The following is a 21,719-nucleotide window of genomic DNA, read 5'->3' as shown; positions in this document are numbered from 1 at the left end:
AATTGTGCAGCTTTCCACCAGAGGAATTGCAGCTGGACTCAGTGAGGTGAACACCCAACAGAGAGTTCAGGGTGAGACCTTGAACTTTAGTCACTCCATCATCTACTGCAAATTCAGAGCAGTGGTCTCTGAGCAAGCAGCAAGTTCTGTGTGACTCCCTAATCACCACCCAGGGCACAAATAGAGCCATTTTCTGAGTTTATGAGGCTCTGGGGCCAGCATGATCCCATGTTAACACATGTAAAATATTCAACAGATGGAGTCTCTCAGTGCTTTTGCAATACAAACCACCATAAGACTATTAATGAGGCACTATCTTTTAAATTAATCTTTCCAGCATAAAGTTGGTGGTGATGGGCTATTAATATATCTCAGATAACCATATTATCTGAGCATCTTCTGGGCAAATCAAACTCATGCAAAGTTTTTCGCTGATTTCATCATCCCGTTGCCTCTTTTCCTTCTGTGACACTTTTAACACTTCTTGGCTTATAGGCTGCTTTTCTCGCAAAAATTTTGTTGCAGTCAATTTTTTAAATTGCTTTTTCAATTGGATTTGAAAGATGCAAGTCTGATGGAGGGAAAAAAGCTCCTTTGACTAGATATAGTTGTGGCTAGGTGCTAATAATCCCCAAAAACACTTAGATGAATCATAAATGTATAGATAGGATTTTGATGATGTTTACTTTTTAATTTCTACATTCATAATGCTCTTCATACAATGAATAAATGCAACAGTACTTGTGGAAGATGATGTCCTGTTGGAAATTCTGTCCATCTGTAAGGCTGGCTTTATCTATGACTGATTGCTTTCCTTTGTAAGCAACCCTGGGATTTCCAGATTCACCAAGTTGTCATTTTCCTTTCAAGCATACAACAAATTTGTAATATACCACAGGCTGACTTTATTAGATTAATTAAAGAAACCTATTAATTTCCAAGTAAATGAAAAATATTTTTAATCATTGCCTGTGAACCACTTAGCACATTAACTTGTCCCTCTGAAATCATTTACTTAAGTGTGCCCCCAGTTTGCTTAATCCATAACTGGTCAATAGTATATTAATATTACAGTCTCATTTTGGATCTAAGCATGTCTGAGCCTATTAAACTGTCACCCTGGATTTACTTGGAGGGAAAAATTATCTGCATTCAGAGATAGAAGGAGAAAAGTATTAAAGTGAATCAAGCACTAATGAAATTAATCATAATCATCGTAAGTACTTTCAACTGCTGTCACCCAGTGGGAGATGCTGCTACAAGAAAATTCTTACAGCTCTATTGTTTTTATGGCTGAGCTCTGGAGCTCTCTCAGCTTTTGTTCGTTCCAAAGAAACTGATAACACTCTGGTGATCATTTAGAAACATTCTTTTTTTTTTTAAATCTAAGAATCAACCTTAGAGACAACCTTGAAATACAAGCTCTTTCATGGACAGCTTGTTGCAGTGAACTAGTTTAATGTAGGTCAGACCTACCCTAGTTAGTGTTATAATTCATTCAAACTGGGAGACTCCATCTCTTGCTGTTTACTTTTACTGCACTGCTTGTGAACATAATGTGTAAAATTTACAGGTCCAAGACAATAGGAAAGAGAAAATCAGGAGAAAAATTATCTATGTCCCTGCAGTGCAAGATACATAGATACGTAGATATATATATATATAGATATATATGTATGTATTTATATTTTTTTTTTAGATAGAGCCAGATCCTGAGCTGTGTAAATCAGAATGGGCACATGGTGCATTAAAGCAAATGAAACTATGCAGTTTTATATCAGTGATGTAAGCTCATCCCTTACAGCACTCCTCTTACTTCATGCAAATCTTTTGTAATCCTTTAATAATACTTGAATTCAAAAATGTCTCTTTTTTTTTTCCTTCCAAGACACTAATGTGTATCTTGTTTAATACTATGAAACTTTTGAAGGGCTCCCCCACGTATCTTCTTTGAATTCTCCAGTTGCCTACAAACTCCAGTGTTGTATGGATTAAACCTCTGATGAAGAAGAGCATGACAATGGGAAAGACAAAAAATAGCAGCAGATCAAAAGAAGTTATCTCTAAAAACAAATTCAGCGCTATCCACAACTAAGTAACATTTGACATTTAAAAAATATTTGATCAGTGTTTTGGCTTACAGAACTGCTTTAGGGGCACTGTGATGTGTAAATTAAATTCAAATGAAGGTTAAATATAGTTCTCTGAGAAAGACTGCACAGTTTAAATTACCTAATTATTTGGACAAAATCTGTTCTCCTGTAATTAAATGTATACAAAAGAATGTGTCTTTTTACTAAGTACATTCAGAGAGGAGGAGATGCTTATCAGCAAATGGTAACTTCCTCTTGAAGATTGTAAAGATACTGTCATCACTCAGAGCTGTGCAGGGAGGAAAGTTTGTTCATGCATTTGTCAGAGCTCAGCTGAGGTTGAATGAAGTGAGACAGATCATGCCTGTATTTTGCTGTATGCAGCCTCCAAGTCCTGATCTAGCCTTTTAATACAAGCCTTGCTTTAACTTTTTGTCTAGAGTTCATGCCTGTGCAGGAAGGGATTGGCTGCAGCCAGCCAATGTGCCCAGGCAGTGCTCTGGTCGTGAAAAGAGCTGATAATTCATCAAATCCATGTCTGGTGGGATGCCCAAGACTGGATTTCTGCCTTGCATCCAGCTCAGACCCTCTAACTCTGCAAGTGTTCCCAGGCTTTGGAAGAATGAATGACTGCTGGAGAGAGTTACAGCCCACGTGAGTAAAGGGGTGAGAGTCTGGATCACTGAGGTTTGTTTAGTCTATTTTTAAATGTGTTGAGTGAGGGGATTTTTACCATCTTTCTGTGGGAGACTCCTCCTGAGCCTAGCAGATGTCAACAGCAGGATATCTTTTACATTATACTGTGCATGAACTTTCTCTTCATCTTGTCCATTCCTGTTAGTTTCTTTTTTTTCATTTGTGTACACACATCAATATTTACACTCTGTAATATTTCTGTTTCTTTCTCTGAAGTTATTGCTCAGTCCCACAAAACTGCAGCTCTTTCATTCTATTTTTGGTGACAGTCCATCTGCCTCCTCTCTGCTTTGGGAGGTCATCCTTCTCACCCTTTTCTTCCTCCCCCCAGTTTGCCAATTCTGTTCAAATCTGTTGTGTGTGGCTGACAGACAGAAATTTCAGCCTTGCTTAGGGCTCAGAGCTCTGTGCCACCAATTTAATATTGCAGTACAGATACAATACACATGGATTGTTCAATTACTGCTCATGAACCAAAATCTCACCCTCCAAAGGGCTGGAAATTAAGTCTGCACAGTATGCCTAAGCTTCACAATGCCATTCCCTGCAGTAAAGATGTGATATGGAATAGAGCCCTGGAAAATAAAATAATAAGCAAGCTCATATTGCTTAAAATTCTGAATTTTCCAATATATACCTGGAATTATGCAAATTTCCTGTGGTTTCCCAGGTTGGAAGAGTAGCATTGCTCTGCATGTCTGGTCCCCAGTTGTAATATCTGCCATAATTACATTAGGGAAGAAATTGCATGCTCATTAGAAAAAGCACACTGGTGCACAAAACTTTTGTCAGGGGGGCCCAGAGCATCTGAACTGCATGTGGGAAGAATGTTTGGATTTCACATGTGACAAGAAGAGATTTCTCAAAGTGGGAAATTAAAGGTAGGTCAAGAAATTTTCCTACAAGTCATGGTACAATCCACTCTTTTCATTCAAATTCATTCTGCAGAACATGAGCTTACTTAAAGAAAGAGGAGGAGAGAGAAAAAAAAGGATTTATTGCTAATAGTCATAAAAGGAAACCATAAATCTACCAGGGCCCTGCAGTGAGTCTAATAGCGAGTAAGAACAAATGCAATCAATATGAATGTATTCATTTATTCTGTCTCAGCCACAATCAATATGCATGGTATCTCAATGTTGAATAAGAAGGCACAGCTTTTGCCCCAGTGAGTTTAAAATAATTCAACAGAACTCCTGCTGAGTTTTGATTGAATAATAAGTTTGGCTCTATCTAGAGAAAAATGTGCGGACAAGCAAAACTCTGTCAGGGGGCAAAACTGGGAGCCAGCATTTCTAGGAAAGGGATGGGCTCAGGAAGGCACAGGAAAAGCAGAGGTTAGGGATGACTTTGAGCAAGACAGAAGTTCTGCAGTTATTTCTCTGGGTAGTGGAAAAGGTCCCTTGTGAGGAGCAGAAGGGAAGCTGACCCTAACCTTGGTGCAGCATATTCCCATTATTCATTTGCTGTGTCATCCTTAATTGCCTCCATAGCTCCTGTCCCACGGCTACGTGTGCCCAGAGGGGATGAAGCAGCACCACCAGAGCTGCCACGGCAGAAGAGGAGGAGACACAGACCCCATGGAAATCTGGAAGTGGACTGGCTCACACCCCAGGCAAATATGTTTTTATGGATGTGGCAGAGGAGGCCTCCACTTCGCTTCCTGCCACTAAGGCTGCTGAGCAAGCAGCCTGTTGCATTCTCCACTGGCTTTAATTTGCAAATAGCCTTAAAGCACTGCAGAAAACAGCATGGGAATTTCTTTTTAATGATGGTATAACAAAGGTTGGACTGTCTGTGTACAGCCTGCAATGTAATCACTGAACAACCAAAGAGTACACAAGATGTCATGTAGGAACAAAGAGGTCACCCTGAGCAGAGGAGGGAATGAAAGGAGATTAAAGGATTCATACTCCCTGAACAAAGCCTCTGCGCTGTTATTTCTGGACACTGAGCCTATCTGGGCACAATTAAAAATCCAAACAAATAAATAGAACTGTTTCACATGCTCTTGAATTTACCTGCCAGAGCAGTGGCTGTGCTCTTTAATCACCCAGACAGCCTGAAAGGAGTTCAAAGAGCAGTTCTGTATCTAGCTTCTACTGAAATTCAGGGGTGCTGGCCATTTAGCTACTCTCTGTGTTGAAGGCCCACCAACAAGAGTGCCAGACAATGCTTCCCCATGGCCTCTCTCTTTTCCTGGGGAGAGCCTGAAAAATGCCTCTTGATGAGCTCTCCAGAACTAATCACCATACACTGCTTAGGTATTCAGTTTCCAGGCTGGTGATATTATGGTTATTACAGTGTCCTGTCACGCCTTCAGTTTGTTAGACTCCTAATGAGAAGACCTAATTCCTTCCCTGGCTGTTTGGGAGGCTTGGCCAGTGGTGCTGTGGAAATGAAGAAGATGGTTATTACTATGATCATGATTATGTTTCATTAGTAATAACAAGGAACTCTGGTCAGGTGTGGCATATATAGAGGAAATGAGACAAAATACCTACTTAAAAAGAAGGTTAAAGAAACTGGTGCTTCATCAAATGAGAGGAGAGATTTGCATGTGAAACAGAACACGATGAGCTTGGCAGAAAAATCCCTACTATGACTAACTCCAATTTAAAATTTGTTTAATTTAGCTATGCATTTTAGCCCAAGGAACACTGTCTTCCTGTAAGCATGCAGGCAAGGTCATGAATTCCTCACGGAAATACTTGGAGGAAGGGAAGGGTGAGCACATAAATTGGGTGATTCATGTTCCAGTGAGAACTCCACTCCCCTGAGTGAGAGGAGGGCTCAAGGAGAGAGCTTAGTGACTAAGAAAGCAAGTAAAAGGCCAGGCAAGTTAAGAATGGTCTTTATCTACTGCAAACTCACAGCTTTTAGCAGTCAGTAGGTTTTTGGCTCCCGAGAGGCCCAGATGGCTCCTGGACACAACAGTGCTGACGATCCCACAAGAGGATCTGCCTCACCTTTCTGATTGCTCATGAGCTGTGCTGTACCAGTGCTTCTGGGCCAGATGCAAATGAATTTCAGACAGCAGAGTACAGGGGGAAAGAGATGCAAGTCCCCTGTCAGGTACAGTTAGGTCATGTTTAGATGGTGATAGTGACCCAGTTATCTCCTCACAGTGCAGGCCAAAACTATGTAAAACATGACACAACAAATACTTTCAAACAGAAATTTTCTCACAGCAGCTTGCTTTCAAAGAATGTTTTTCTTTAAGAACTGATTCTTGCAGCTCATGGAGGAAGAATTAAGCAGAAAAACCTGTTTATGCCACAGGAAACCCCTTAGCAGCTGCAAGGGGCTGTCTGTAAAGCCCTTTCTAAACAGCAAGCTACTGATATCAATGTTTATCAAAAACCAATATGGACACATCTCATTCCTTGGATTTCCAGCACAGCAACAAGATGTGAGTCAGAGAAGTGATGCTGTATCCCACTTAAACATTGATGGAGAAACCCAACCGAACAACAAACATGCCAAAACAGCTATGTATTGTATCTGTATATTGTTTTACATTCTGACATTCATCCAAAACTCTCATTGCGATCAATCTATGGCCCAAATACGGTCTGACTTATTTTTCCAGAGAAAACCAGGAAACACATATCTTTAGAAGGTACAAACCTGCATCTGAACATAAACCTAAAAAACCCCACATATGATGTCCTGTACTGGAAGGTAATTTTGTTGAAAAATTGCAATAGATGATGCTTCTCCAATATTCTTGTCTGCTCACAGTCTGTTCATAGGATACCTCAGGTATCTGAACAGAGAAATAGCTCTGCTTCATGTCATCTGCAAAGCCTTGGAGGAAAATCATGGGAAGTGGAGGAATAGGAAGATAAAATTCGCAAAGAGTAGCAAGAACAGCATAAGAATTTTTTAGTCAGACAAATTAAAACATAAAGCACTGGATATAGTTTCTCCTTTGCAGCGAGGTGTGGCCTTAAAGTCAAGTGTCCAGCTGGCAGAAGGGCGGCCCTCGGCGTCAGAAGGCTTCGGGCTGTGCTCACAGTGGACAGAATCGCTGCTGGCCGACGAGAGTAAAGACTCCGGACACTCACTGGGGACTTGTCAGATTTATTGTAGAACCCAACGTGTCAACCAGGGAGTGACCCCCTGGCTGGTATCTAACACGTATCAGCCAGTGAGTGATCTCGAACAACGGGTGCAGCAGGGTTATAAAGGGGAGGAGGGATCTCAGGGAGGGGTTTACAAAGGACCAACAGGGGAAGGTAGGGGAGTGGACTTAACACAATAGGCACTGGGGAGAAACCAATAGTTACATTATAAGGGAGGGGCCCCAGAGCCACAGCCAATCATAACTCCCAGGTAGAAGAAGATTCTGGAAGCTTGGGAGGAGTGGGGAGTGATTGACTGGGCCCAGGGAGGAGAACAAATTCACATATAAGGAAACACGGGGGAGGGGAAATTATATAACAGAGAGGATTGACATAAACTGTGGCGGGAGTAACCAAGGTAACCAAATGACAGACAATACCATGGCGGGAAGAACTGGTGAGGGCAAAACCATTACAGAAAATGGGGGAGTGATACAGAAAATAGGGGAGTAATTAAATAAACTAACTGAACACACTACAACACTCCTTATTGTTACGACTGGCTATAGCTTTAACCTTAGCAATTCAGAGCTTGTACAATGGCATCTGCACAAACAGCTGTAGCTCCCTAGTGTAACAAACACTGGATACAGCAGTGAATTTACTTGAACTTCCTTTCACAGTCAGCATGGTCTAACAAAGGAATGGTTAATGATTTCTGCTAAATTATAGAAAGCTTCAGACTCATGGCAATGCAGGATGCTCCTTACTCTCCCTTTGTCCAGGCACACACACCTTAAACCTTGCACAATCTAGAATCTAATTTGGGAGCCGGGGTGGTTTGGGGACTGGATGGGAGTGGCAGTGAAGAGAAACTAATTTATTTTTCCAGGCTGTGGAGGAGACCACATGGATTACCTTCTTATTTACATTTACTCTTCTGCAAGTGTTTGTGTTCAAAAATCCTAATATGCCCTGTACCAAAAGATTGCATGTAATTGGCTTGATGCACGTCAATTTGAAATGCTGGGAGGCATCCCAGTGTAATAAATTTAATAGTTTGTGTATAGGGTAGCACCCAATAAAAGTCCCCAAAACCCAATGAAATTGTACATTATAGAATTGCTATGTTGCTTATATTTTTTGGTTTTGTTTCTTTGTTGGGTTTTTTTTTTTCTGGTGGGTGGGGTTTTTGTTTTTTGGTTTGGTTTGGTTTGGTTTTTTGGGGTTTTTTTGTTTGTTTGGTTGGGTTTTGGGGTTTTGGTTTTTATTTTTTTTTTTGCTTTTGTTTTTTTGGTGGGTTTTTTGGTTTTTTGGTTTTTGGTTTTTGGTTTTCTTTTAGTGTGGAAAAAAGGTAGAACATTTCTGTAGTTGATTAAGACCTGTTACTAGAGATTTATTGCCAAGGGTTGCACTCTGTATTTGATATTAACCTCTCAGATCACAGCAAGCAGCTTTTGAAGTTGGCTGGGGACTGGAGAAAAGTTCTTCTTCACCAGGGGACACTCCACGCCTGGCTCCTTCCGAGGGGAGGCTGAGGGCAGAGGGGGCAGTGGGGAGGTCACTCTGCTCTGCCTGCCACACCATGCAGCAAATATTAACTGGAGATGATTACTGAATACAAAGAGCTCTTACAAGCCTTACAGCTTGTATGTATCTTGTTAGATAACTGAAGAAAGGCAGGGTTAGGTTAGAAAGAATAACTCTGCCAGACGAAATCTCGTCTGTTCCATTCCTAGCTGTGCTGCAAAGAGAATTAAATGATTTAAGGGCTTTGTCTGATTTAGGGCCTCAGTTTTCCCTCCCCTTCTGATTCCCAGTAGCCCTATTCCTGAAACTGGGCTGCCAGGTCCCACAAAAGCAAGAATTGTTTTTTCTCCCTGCTGGAGAGTGTTTTCCCAGTGGGAGTGCAGGGTGGTGCCACCTCTGCCAGGAGGGGACAATGGAGCAGCTCCCTTCAGTCCCACCTGCCAGGTGAAAGGAGTCTTGCACACTCTTCCCACAGGGCAAAAGCTGGCTGCTGCAGCTGGACCTGAAAGAGAAAATGGAGCTTCTGGGGTTTCTATTTCCCTGATTTAATTTCCCTATTAAAACAAAAAAGGGAAATATAAAAGAGAAATGTGTTCAGTAAAAGAGATTGGAATCAGACCATGGATTTCATAGCAGAGCACAGTCTTTCCAAATAGACCTGCAGCTTTATTTTTAGCATTATTAGGTTAAGGGCAAAAAGACAAAATTCACATTTTACTGCAGTTTCAATAATGAATGTGCAGGAAAATGGGACTTAACTGACAACTCTTTTAATTATATTACTTTAAATGCTGGAACAAATAATCAAAGAAGCTATTTATAAGGTTCTAGAAGATAAGGAGGAGATGAGTAACAGCCAGCATGGATTTGTCAAGAGCAAATTGTGTCACACCAATGCAATTTCCATGCCCCACAGGGTAATAGACCTTGCAGACATGGAAGAAGCAGTAGATGTGATATTTCTTGAGTACAGCAACTTTCCTGACACTGTCTCATATAATGTTCTGATAAATAAGAGAAAAAAATATGGACTAGGAGAAACCTACTAGAAAGTGAGTGCAAAACAGATTAGAAAACCATTTTGAAGAGAATAATTATTCATGGTTCACTGTCAAGGGCTGCATCAAGTGGGTTCCACAGAGGTCTCTCCCAGCCCAATACCATTCATTGGGAATTAATCAGAAGGGATTGTGGTGCTATCAAACTGCACATTGTCTGCTCCAGGAAAGGACTAGTGCTCCAGAACTGGAAAAATAGGATGCAAATCAAGCAAAGCCACCATTATATTGTACAATGACCCAGCAGTAGAAGTTAGGAATAACTGATTCGGTACTACAGCTTTCTAGGTAAGAATCTGTGTGTTACAGCTAGTCAGAAGATAAACATGAAAACTGAAGAATTTTTTTTCCTTTATTCAATGTGTTCAAGCCCTCATTTCATCCAACTAGATTTTGGCCACTTAACTTGAAGGAACATTTAGGTTGATGAGGTCCAAATATGAGCAACAGAAACAACAAATAATCTGGGCATCAGGCAGAAAGAGCTGGGCCTGCACAGTCTAGAGAAAAAAAGATTAAAACTCAGCAATGGTTTTTGTAAGTGGTCTTTGTAAAGAGTCTCTTCCCTGTGATCACAGTGAAGAGGACAAGAAACAAATAGTTTATGATTTAGGAAGAGAGTTTGATTTTAAACATTCATTTAAAAAATCCAGGGTTATAGTGAAATGGGTTCCTTGGGGATGCTGTGGAGTCTCCACCACTGAGACAACATCCACGTCCAACCTGATGCTGTTCTAGAGTAGAAATGGACTAGATGACCTCTAGAGATTTCCTTTCAATCCACTCTTGTGTAATGGCATGAATTCTATGAATACCACTATCTAGTCATGTTTAATAAATTAAACTGTATGAAGGAAAAAAATCCCCTAAACCCAGAGCTAGGTCTGAAAACACTCAAATGTAGTAATAGACCATAAATTTACTTTCACTCCATAAGGAGATTTTATTGCCACAAAGACTAACATCCCAGAAGTCTCTTCTAATAGTTCAGTAACTACAACACACTGGCAGGTTCTTTGACTCACATTCTAGAAGAAGGAGTTTATGTTTATAGAAAAAAATTGGTGGCATCAGAAATACAAGTTAGCTCAGTCTTCTGAGCTCTGCATGTCTCCAAAATGTTTCCAAATCCTCATAAGTCTTAAAAAGGAAAAACCTAACTCCAGACTAGTCTTGAAGGGCACTTTAAGTTATTTTAGTCCTATTCCTGTGCCCACTGTTTCTCCCAATAACATTTCAATACCCTATGACAAGAATGAAGGCAGAGATGATGCAGGCAAGTTGTGTGTTACCTTATCAGCTAATCAGAGAGCAACACAAACTGTGCCCATTTTCAGTGTCAGACATCCATATTTTATGTAAAGCAGAAGGTACTTTATCTATAAGTTGATGGAAGGGACCCTGAGGGGTTTCCTTTCTATATTGTGATTCCATAATATATTTTCATATAAATGCCTGGGTTTCATTCTCTTTCATTTGGGTTTACTATGGTGTTTTAGGGGAATGAGTCCTCTTGTTTCATTCTGATGAGCAAAACCTGGTGGAGGGAAATAAAAGCCACCAACTACTTTCTGTCTGGAGTGAAACTAAGCTATTCACTCAAGTTTGAGCATCAGAGAAAGTAAGGTCTGAATGGAGAGCCTTTGTCAAAGCCTGTACGCCAGCAGTTCATGGAGCTCACACAAGTCACTTTGGTTCAGAGCAGCCCCAAGGGGACAATGCAAGCCCTGCTTTACTACCAGAGGGTATAAAGTGGTATCAAATAATGAATCCAAATATTTCCCTTCTGAACTCAGCCCAAAGCACTTTAAAAGTTTTCTAATATAGAATAATATACCATGAAGTGGAAATCTTTATGATATTTTGTCATTTTAAGCTGTGGTAATATATTTTCCCTGGGAAAATATAACTCTGCACTCATTGTGTGCTTTTTTGTTTTCTGTTTAATCTGTGATGCATATCTGAAAGGAATTTTTGCCTGTAATTCTATAAAATTTACTCTAAACCACTGCTTATGCTCTGCTGATCACAACTCTGGTTTAAGGATTGGCTCCTATTTTTCAATCTTCTCTTCACTGCCCTTTTGCTCCATTAGAATATGAGGACTAAAAGGGAAAATTTTGCACATTAACACTTTGTTTCCCATGGACTGTAGGATCTTGTTATCTTACATGGGCAAACAGGAAATCATGCTGGAATGACAGATTTAGTAAATCCAATGGATAGAAAGAGGTGCAGGGATTGATATTTTTGCTCTTTAAATTTTTAGAGTTAAGTTATCTGCTATGTTTCAGATGTGACAGTTATGGCAAAAAAAAAAAAAAAAAAACCAGGGACAAGTGATAATGGTTTTAAATTAAAAGAGGGCAGGTTTAGATTAGATATTAGGTAGAATTTCTTTCCTGTGGTGGTGATGAAACACTGGAACAGTTTGCCCAAAGTTGTGGATGCTCCAACTCTGGAATAATTCAAGACAGGTTGGGTGGAGCCTTGAGGAACTTGGTTTGGTGGAAAGTTGTCCCTGCCCATGGCAGGGCTGTTGGAATGGGATGATTTTTAAGGTCCCTTCCAACACAAGCCATTCTGTGAATCTAGGGAGAAGGGGGCTTGATCCTCAGCCAGTGTACATTTATTTAACTGTGAAATTCTGAGTTATGGTTTGCACACCTTTATGTCAGGCCAGAGTTAACCATGGCTCTGGACCATAACCTTTGGCCATTGCACTCCACTGGCCACTGGTTCTAATGGGTGTTTAAAAATTAGACTGATTGAAGAAGCCTCATGTCATTTAATTCAGCTTCTGCAGGAAATGGCTTCACTTGTTTTCATCCCAAATGAAGTCCGAATTCATTTCCAAAAGTGATTCTAAAGCAAAAAGTGTGACAATTCCATCAAGGCTAAATTGGGCCCTGCACTTACAATCACTTAGCATCTTCCCAGGTACAAAAGTGTGTAACTACATCAGCTGCTAAGAGAATGGTGCTACTTGTCTAAGTTTACAGTCAATGGAAGCTACCTCTATTGGGATATTTTAAAAGCTCAAAAATCATGGGCAAAATCCATTCTTCATCCATGCTTGAATAAGGTACAGGTGGAGAAGCAAAGGATGTTGCAGAAGAAATGAGTGGACTTGTAGCTCCTCTGTGTCAAAAACAGAGCCCCTACCCAGGCTGCAGTGGTAAAAAATGATGAGGAAAGCAGTGTCAGAAAGAGGTGTGAGCTTTAAGCAGGACGTTCAGTGGTCTGAGTTAATGCCTGGGAGCTCCTCTCTGCATGGGACAAGAACCAACCAGATGTCTGAAGTACCCTGCCAGAAGCAAACTAAGAATATCTGGAGTCCCTCTGCCTTGGAAGTAAACATAACTTTAAACATGAATACATAAAACAGAGCACAGCTATTCGTAGGAAATCAAAAGTAAATGAAATAGGATGAGCTTCCATGAAATAGCAAGAAAACAAAGAAGACAAAGCAAACAAACAGGAATGTAAAGGAAGCACAGTCGGTATTTGTAATAAGGTCATTAACCATGCTTTGTACTTCTGAATGCCCTTTATTTGCTGGCCTCAGAGTCTGCAAACATTAAGGATTTGTCTAGAGAGGCTGTGGTGGTAGATGATTTATTTATTCTGCTGTCACTTTTGTCTCTGCTTATCCTTCTGCAGTGTCAAGTCCATTTACACTCTCTGTGGGTGTAGTGTGCTGTGGCATGTGTGTGTGGATGTGGAATCAAAGCAGGGCTGTTCCAGAGCAGCCCCATCCATAGGCAAACGTGCTCTGTGTGCACAGCTCACACAAGGAGCCCCCACAGCCAGCACTGACACCGTGCACACCCCACAGACCCAGCAGGACAAACCCCAGGCACCACCAGCACCAAGTCCTGCTCCAGCCAGGGGTCCACCAAGACCATTCCTCACAAGCATCCACTGAGCTGAATGAGAAATCAGGGAAAATCTGCCTAAATCCCTGCCAATGGGAGAAATAAATAATAAATACCAAGTTCTGTAAGTCTTTGGGTCTTTTGAAAAGTCTGTGCTTGGTGCCTGACATTGTGGCCTTGATACGGTTGGGATACGCACCTGGGGAGTTCTCCTAGCTTTTACTTCGCCATTGTTAAAGAAAGATATTATTTAATAACACCTGAGCATTAGGTGTTAGCACAAGGATTATTTGTACAAAACAGTATTCTAGAAAAGAACAATTTTTAAGTGATATCCAAAAAATCCTGCTTCTTTTGTGTTGTCTTTTTTTTCTCCTTTTGTGGTGAGTTTAATGTCTGTGAGAAGTGCTTGGAAGTCCTGCTTTCCTAAAACAAAGGTGGAGGAAATCAAGTGTTGCTGTAGTGGTACAGTCAATTCCAACACGTTGCAAAAGACTTGTCACTTTACATTTTACACACACTGGTGAGACACAGGTTGAGAGATCTGTGTCTAAATGGCTTCATGGTGATAAGAGAGTCACACATGAAAGTGGCCCCTTTCCCTGCAAGGCAGCATGTTCTCCCAGGAGATAATCAGGATTTTCTTTCTGAAACAGTGGATCTCTCTGCTTAACAGCCTCTCACACACAGGAAAGGCCAGGGACACATTCTTTAGATTTGATTGTTGTGAGAGCTCAGAAAAATTGTGGGTCTAGGAGACTGGGTACATAGGACCCAGTACTTGGAATTTCCATTCTGCTACCACCTTTATATTTGTGCTTTCTCTCCAAAGCTGATGGATTCATTATGCAGCAACACCTGCACAGGCATTTTGCAGCTGCCATGGCAGAAAATGTACATATATTACATTGTCACTGAACTAACTGGGCTGCACTTACTGCTTCCCTCCCACACGGGAAGACAAGAGACCTGTTTTGCCCAGCACGTTTCTTACACAGAGATGGGGCTTTGTTAATAAGCCAAGCCCAGTATTTTAGCAACTGTGAGGTGAGGGGTTGAAGCAGTAATATGCCTTAAGGTCATGTGGCACACGGTCATATTTTAATTACCACTGCCTGAGGCTATCTCCACAGGTATGTTTCCTTCCTGCATAAAACATGAAGCTGGGAGTGATTTCAGAACACACTGTCAAATAGTCTGTGACTCCAACAGGATGTACACTGTATCAGACTTTAATCCAAGGGCAAATTTTATTTCAGTGTTTTATCTTGAAGGCTCAGAGAGGCGAGAGAAAGAAATACTTTTCTGTTGGTAAACTAATAATGTTTAGTAACACAAGATATATCATATGTTCTAGAGATCTTTCATTTCCTTAATAAATACCCAAGCACAGCAAGCTCTCAACACCAATATCCTTTCAATAAAAGGTAACCTTATATGGTCACTACATGATACATGATTTATAAGATGTCATGTTAAAGTAAACTCAAACTCACCAAACACACTAAGGAAAGGAAATGGTTGTCTGGCTCCATATGGTGTTTTCATGTTTCTATTAAAACCAGACTATTCAAACACTGTGGATACCAGCACAGGTTTCAGCTCGAAAGGAAGGATAAAGAAAGTCTTATCCATACCATCTGTATCAATAGCATAAAAATTGCTGGCTACACATGAATGTGGTTAAAACATTCAGGGTCATCTTACTGTTGGGGATTAAAAGATATTGCTCCCACAGACTGGTTTGCTCAAAGAGCTATCATGAAAGGGAATCACTGAAACCCTTTGCTAGCCAAATATCACAGAAAAAAAGAAGAGAGATAGTTGAACTGAAAAGACCATTTCGTTTGATACAACCTCCTTTAAAGTGGGATGTAGCATTGCAGAAGTTGAAACCTAATCTTCACTATAATGCTTGACACTTAAATCCAAGGTCCAGATTTTTGTCAAGTCACACTATTCTGACTGAAGGTCTTGTCATGCCTCTGCAAACATCTTCAATCCACAGATTTATCCTGCACCTTAAATTAATAAAAACATTCCTCATTTATTATGGACAACCATAAAGAGAAATCTAGGACACTGGAATAATTTTTCACCAGCTGTTTCCCCATTCTCCCTCCCAGGTGGATCCTAGAAAACACACTCCTACCACGGGCTACTCCAAGGATTCCCAAGCTCAGCCCCTGCCAGGCTCCACCCAGACACCAGCAAAAGAAACCTGATGTAAACAGAAGGTACCTGAATTATAATTTTCCTTCCCTACAGAGGGCAACCCTTCACCACTCCAGTGAGCAAGGGGCCACCACACATCTCAGTTCAGGCCCAGGAACACACTGCATCCCCTCAGCATAATGGAGTCAAAGAGGGGAACAGGTTTCAATGTGTGTCACAGCAGGTCAGTGCACTTGCACTCACTCAGTAGTGTGCTGCACAAAGCTCACATGGTTGTCTTTTAGTTATTTTTAAATCCACTGCCAAACCATACTGCTGTAAAGCCCAGCTGATCTGAGAACCTGCAATAAACTCAGTGATGTAGAGGACCTCACAGATTTTGTAGGGGAGGGCACATCCCCTGCATTTTCAAGATGCTCTTTTCACTGCACCTTACCTACTTAACTACCTTAATGCTTTGAAGCATTTCACTCTGTTGGATATTAATGTATTTACCAGGTACTTTTGATTCGAGAAGAGTTTTGGTTCATTCACTTCTATGATCATTAGCCTTATGCATCTGCCACTATTTCTCCTTTATTAACACAAGTGCCTTCAAGAACTCGTGCTAATGAGAATGGCAAAGATGCAGAAAACACTCTCAGTTCTTTGAACCTCACTCACATCATATTACAAGGCTAATAGTGCCACTACTCCACTTCAATTTGTAATATTACAACCTCTGGAGCCAGTAGTAGTTAATGACTTAAACACCTCACCTCCCTCTTCTCTCCCTCTGTTAAAAACTACAGCACACAGCAGTTTTACTTTGAGTTACAAACACCATCCATGGGGTTTGTGTATGATGGTCCAAATGGTTTCCATTTCACTTTTTATGTACAAGACCCAATCCCTGCTGGGTCAGAGCTACCAGTGGAGCCCAGGGGGCAAAAAACTCCTCCTTTATCATTCCCCTCTGCAGGACACAGGCATGAGAGCTGCATAGGTACATGAGGGACTGAGGAACAGCTTCCTGACTGCAGCAGGCACAGTGTTCCCAGCTGCTTTCTTACCAGGTTGAGGAACTTCCATCCAGCTTTTCAACTCCTACAAATTTCCTGAGCTGTAATTTTGGGGTTGCATATGGGATGCACCAGGGAAGATGAGGCCCTTGATTTTCCTGATGGTGATTTATGTAAAAGGATGTACCAGGAACAAGGGCACACACTGGCTCCATTGCCAGCACAGTTTCTCAGGTAATTGCTGGGACAGTGGTGAGGCACTGCCATGGGCTGCCCAGAGAAGCTGTGGATGCCCTATCCTTGGCATAATATAGTTTGAGGCAAGGTAGAATGAAGATTTGAGGAACCTGGTTTGGTGAAAGGTGCCCCTGCCCATGGCAGCAGGGATTGGAACTAGATGAATGTTGAGGTGCACTGCAACCCAAACCATTCTGTGATTTTATGAGTTAGCTGTTCCATGGGCTGACTAACAGGCATGGGCATTTTAGGTGGGCTTTTTTTTTTTTTTCCCCAGGATATTTATTCTGGCTGTTTGCTGCTTTGGAGTGATTTTGTCTATGGGCTGTTCCTGCAGGAGTACTTGGGGCAGGGCAGTTTCTTGTAAAAACAAGTTGCATAAATGACAACAAAAAATTCTACTTGCTGCTGACATGGGCCCTTTATCATTTGTTCATGACTGAAACTGAGCATAGTGTGAGCTCCACTTGTACTGTGCTCACCCACCCAGGATTTAAGTTACTCTAATACATTTCAGCACAAATTAACATGTTCAAGTGAACTTCAGGCCAATTTCACTGTAGTGACACAGAAATAAAGTGACTGAAGCATCTGCCAAGAGTCTCAAGCACAGGACAGCAGTGTGCACAAGTATTTGAAAGACTTTTAAAGAAGAATATTCTTCCTTAGGTTATTATCTTGCTATTTACTATGCTGGAACCAAGATTAAAATGCTTTAGTGTTTACTGAGGCAGCATATATGGCATCTAACAGCATGTTATTTTGTGCACACTGTTTAACATTCTTTATTGCTCCAACTCATAAGGTTTATTTGAAATCAGTGGAGGAATTCATCCCATCCACCATTTACTCAGCCATTATCAGCTACTGCAAAAGTGCCGTGTGGAGAATAAACACCAGTTATTTATGAGCTTTTGCAAGCATGCAAACTCCTGATAGAAAATTATGTTTTTAAGATCCATTATTATTTATGGCATCTGTGTGTCACTGTATGCAGTTCTGTTCTGTATGGAGGTTGCTCCACAGGCAAGGTCGCTCCTGAACAGTGGCTACCTGCTTTTATTTGACTTTCAAGATGGTTTGTGCTTGATTCCAGCCTCCTTTTCTCTCCCTCTCACACCCCACCCAAGAAAAAGTCCTTCTTTTGCTGGTAGCTACAGTGAGTGTAGAGATGATGGAGAATGAAACTCCACCTCATGTTTTGATCAAACCTTAGTCAAGTCAATGGGAAGTTTTCCTGTCAGAGGGGAAGACTGATGATGGAATAGTTTTCCCAAAAGCCAAGAAATTTCCAACATGGAATCTCCATAAAATGTTATGCAGACATTGGTCAGGAATCCTTTAGATGGCAGGTGCACAGGTGTGGGAGTGCCATTCAGTGGCTCACGAGCCACTTCAGTGGGAACATCGTTTGGCTCAGTTTGGCCACAGAGCAATGCCCACCTGCAGGCAATTCCTGGCTGTCAGCTGAGTGAAGGAAACTCGTCTCAGTTCTCCAGCTAAATACAGGAGAGTGCTCTATGTTTTTCCAATATTTCCACTTATTCCATGTGCATTGTTTATGTTTGATTCCATTCTCCTCCTCCACCTTTGTGAAATCATCTTGTTACTGAGCTAGAGACAGGGGTGCATGTAATAATAGTGGTTGCTTCAGATGAGCAATTGCATTGGAAATGTTTAGTGCAGCTTCATGTTTCATCTCCCCAGAACCTTGGTGACACTTTGTCTGGAATACCTGCTTTGCTCACGTCTCTGAGTGTGTATTCCCAGGTTTGATTAGCTGAGCCCTCAGAGGAAATAAATGCCAAGAGCTATGTACCTTTGCTAACTAGCATTCTTATGCTGGTTTTGCATAATCAAGCAGCACCTTTCATCCTCTAATATATTTAAAATATCTTTTAGACAAAGCCCAATCTGATGAGGCTGATGCTGCAGCAGCAGGGAGCGTGCATGGTACATTGGGCTTTAGAATAATGGTTTGGATCTCGCTACAGCATGTAGCACACATAAGCTTTGAAGCATAAAAATCATAAATGATTAACCTACTTGATTGATAGAAATATGCTCTCCACGGTTTATTTTATTGTCTAAAAACAAAAGCATTGGGTGATCATGTGATGTTGTCTTTTTATGGTCTTTAGCAATTCTAGTCCATTTTGTTTTAACTACCAATTTTTCACTGTATTAATTGCTAATTATTATATATTTGTATACATGACACTTCAATTATCACGTGATTGTAACTGTTTGGATAGAATATTGTCTCATCTCCATGAGCTATTTCCACTACCAGCTAGGCAGACTTGAAGAAATTGCATCCAAACAATTTTCTTTCTTATTTTTATTAAAAATATTTTTCAAATAAGAAAGAATCTTACTAAAACATCCAGCTTGCAAGAAAACATGAAGAGTCTTTGTAACAAAAACTAATCCAGCATTTGTTAACTTTTTAATAAGCAGCATTTGAACTCAAAATTTGAGGAAGATCTGATACTCTGAAAAGAAAAAATGTTAATACACATCAATATAGACATTTCCAATATAATTTACAAGACCAAACAACACTTCTCAAGAGTTTCTCTGAGATCTACAGCTATTAAAAAAAAAAAAAAACAAAAAACAAACAGTGTACATTTTTATATTTACCTATCAAAAAATTAGGTTCATTACCTGATCTCCTTTCCAGGTGAGTAAAGCAGGTGGAACTTGCTTATAGAGAGCTGAGACAACCAGGAGACTCTGGAGACAACCCAAAAACATATCCCCAGTGTCACATACACATGAGCCCATCCAGAGGAATTATGGCAGCGTCACCTACTAAACACATTCAGCCATGCACTGATGTACCTGAGCCTCACCTGGAGGCATGATCTAAAATATGCATCTCTCCTGCAAACTAAGAGGCAAAGATAAATTCCCCCACTTTGTTTGAAATGCTGTTTTCTTGACCTCTGGGATAGAGAAAGATATATATAAATAGAATTTCTCTTTCTGCTTGCTTCCCTGTCCTGGAGAAATATGTATAAATAAGAGATCAAAGATCCTGTACAAACATTTACTATGGAGCTGACAGGCTGCAAAAGCAGAGCTTCTTCCTCTGTGTCTCAGAGAACAATGATTCAGTAAACCGCTGGGACTTTGCAGAGCTGCTTCCTCCCCTTGACTATACCCTGGGAGGGAGGCCTTTTTAATTTCATTTCCTTTCAGTGGTGCCTTTGAAAATGTAAATAAGTCAGAATGATTAGTGTTAAATGGTTTATATTAGATGCAGTGAGATATTTCTGCAGCCTATTTGGAATTACATGGTGGTGTCTCTGCCCTGATCTTGTCCTTCTGGAGGCTGCTGAGCTCCCAAGTGGCAGCCAAGAGGGAGGACTTGCAATCTTTGGCTTTGGCCACCACCTCAAAAAACCCCCAAACACTTTTGTTTCTTTGTATGTTTGTTTTCCACTTAAGATCCTATCAGATAACATGGCATTTCCTCCTTTATCCTTATTTTGTTTTGTTTGAATGTCTCATCAGTTACCTCCCATCATCCCAGCTCACTCTGCAGATTCCACTGAGCAAATAAGGTCCAGCAGGAAGATATTGATGGCTTTATCAGTATGAAATACTCACAATGCATCACCTGCATGCTTAGGAGTGTAATGCTGACAATAAATATGATAATAGTTGTCACACATCAGTGAGAGAAATGTTGTGCTTCCAAAGCATTGAATAAATTGCATTTTCCTTTATTTATTCAGTGCAATAGATGGCACAAAGATGGTAGAACCAACCAACCATTTTGACATGTTTACAAGGCTTTTAAATCATGAAATGGATTATTGCAGTGCTGAAAGTATTTGCCAAATGCATTTTATGCACAGCACATTCTGCTTGAAGAGGCAGGTTTTTAATTTACATTTGCTAGAAGCACCCCTGACAAGGAAGGATTGTGTGTCAAAGACACCTTTAGTCAGAAAGACAGTAACCTGCATTGATGCCTCTGATCTGCTTCCCACACAACAGAGAGGAGCCTGAGAGTCAGAAGGAATATGCAGATGCCCATCAGTCACTTTACTGGCTGCAACCTGGTTTAAACTCAATCCACAATAACTTCAAGCACAGCCAAGCTGTTTCTCTTGAGTGGATTCATAAATACACCCATTGGTGTGTTTAGATCCATAGATCCCAACTAATGAACATTCTTTAGTGGTCCTTCACCAATTTCAAAATCTGGGTTTAATAAAGCAAATCCATACCCATTTGAGCCTAATGTCACAAAGTGATAAATATTTCCAGACTTGTTTAATTTCCCACTCAGTCTCAGGTATAACCACTAAGAATAAAATCAGGCCTTCATGACTTCATGACTGAGAAATGATTGCAAAAATCCCGTGGACCAGGCCCATCTTACTTAGGGCATACATTTTATCTCACCAAACTTGAACTGTCTGAAAGTGAAGTTTTGCTAAGAAGATCATCCATGCTCCTTGCAAAGAAAGGAAACAGTTTTGTGCAGGAGGGCAATCAATGCTCTGATGAGCAGACTTTAAAGAAAAGAGTTTTCCTTCAACCATTTCTTTTATCTCTTCCACTTCAGGATCCAGTAAACCAGATCTTCAGCATCTGTAAGCCAAACCCATTTCAGCTGATTTAGAGCAGCTGATGGTCTGGTCAAAACTTCTAAATCAGCATTTTGGCTTCAATTAACGCTGGCTGTCCCAAACACAGTGCTCAGACATGGCAGCAGTTAACATGAATGTGAATTGTTTAAGGAATTAAGAAGCAGAAAACAAACCTGGTAAGAAATAAAGGGTACATTGTAAGCTGTTTGAAGCCTTGTTTTTCATGTAGATTATAGTTACAGGCTAAATAAGCATGGCATTCTGCCAACAGAAGAGCTGTGGCTTTACAAAACTGTGTTGGTTTTATATAGAACAAAAAATCAATAATGTCAGAGTACCTTGTAACAGGGGGAAATAATAAGATCAAAATGCAA

This window comes from Ammospiza nelsoni, chromosome 6 (genome assembly GCF_027579445.1).
Source record: "Ammospiza nelsoni isolate bAmmNel1 chromosome 6, bAmmNel1.pri, whole genome shotgun sequence".
NCBI classification, from domain to species: domain Eukaryota; kingdom Metazoa; phylum Chordata; class Aves; order Passeriformes; family Passerellidae; genus Ammospiza; species Ammospiza nelsoni.
The sequence above is the reverse complement of the archived record's forward strand: the minus strand, read 5'-3'. Positions refer to the sequence as shown.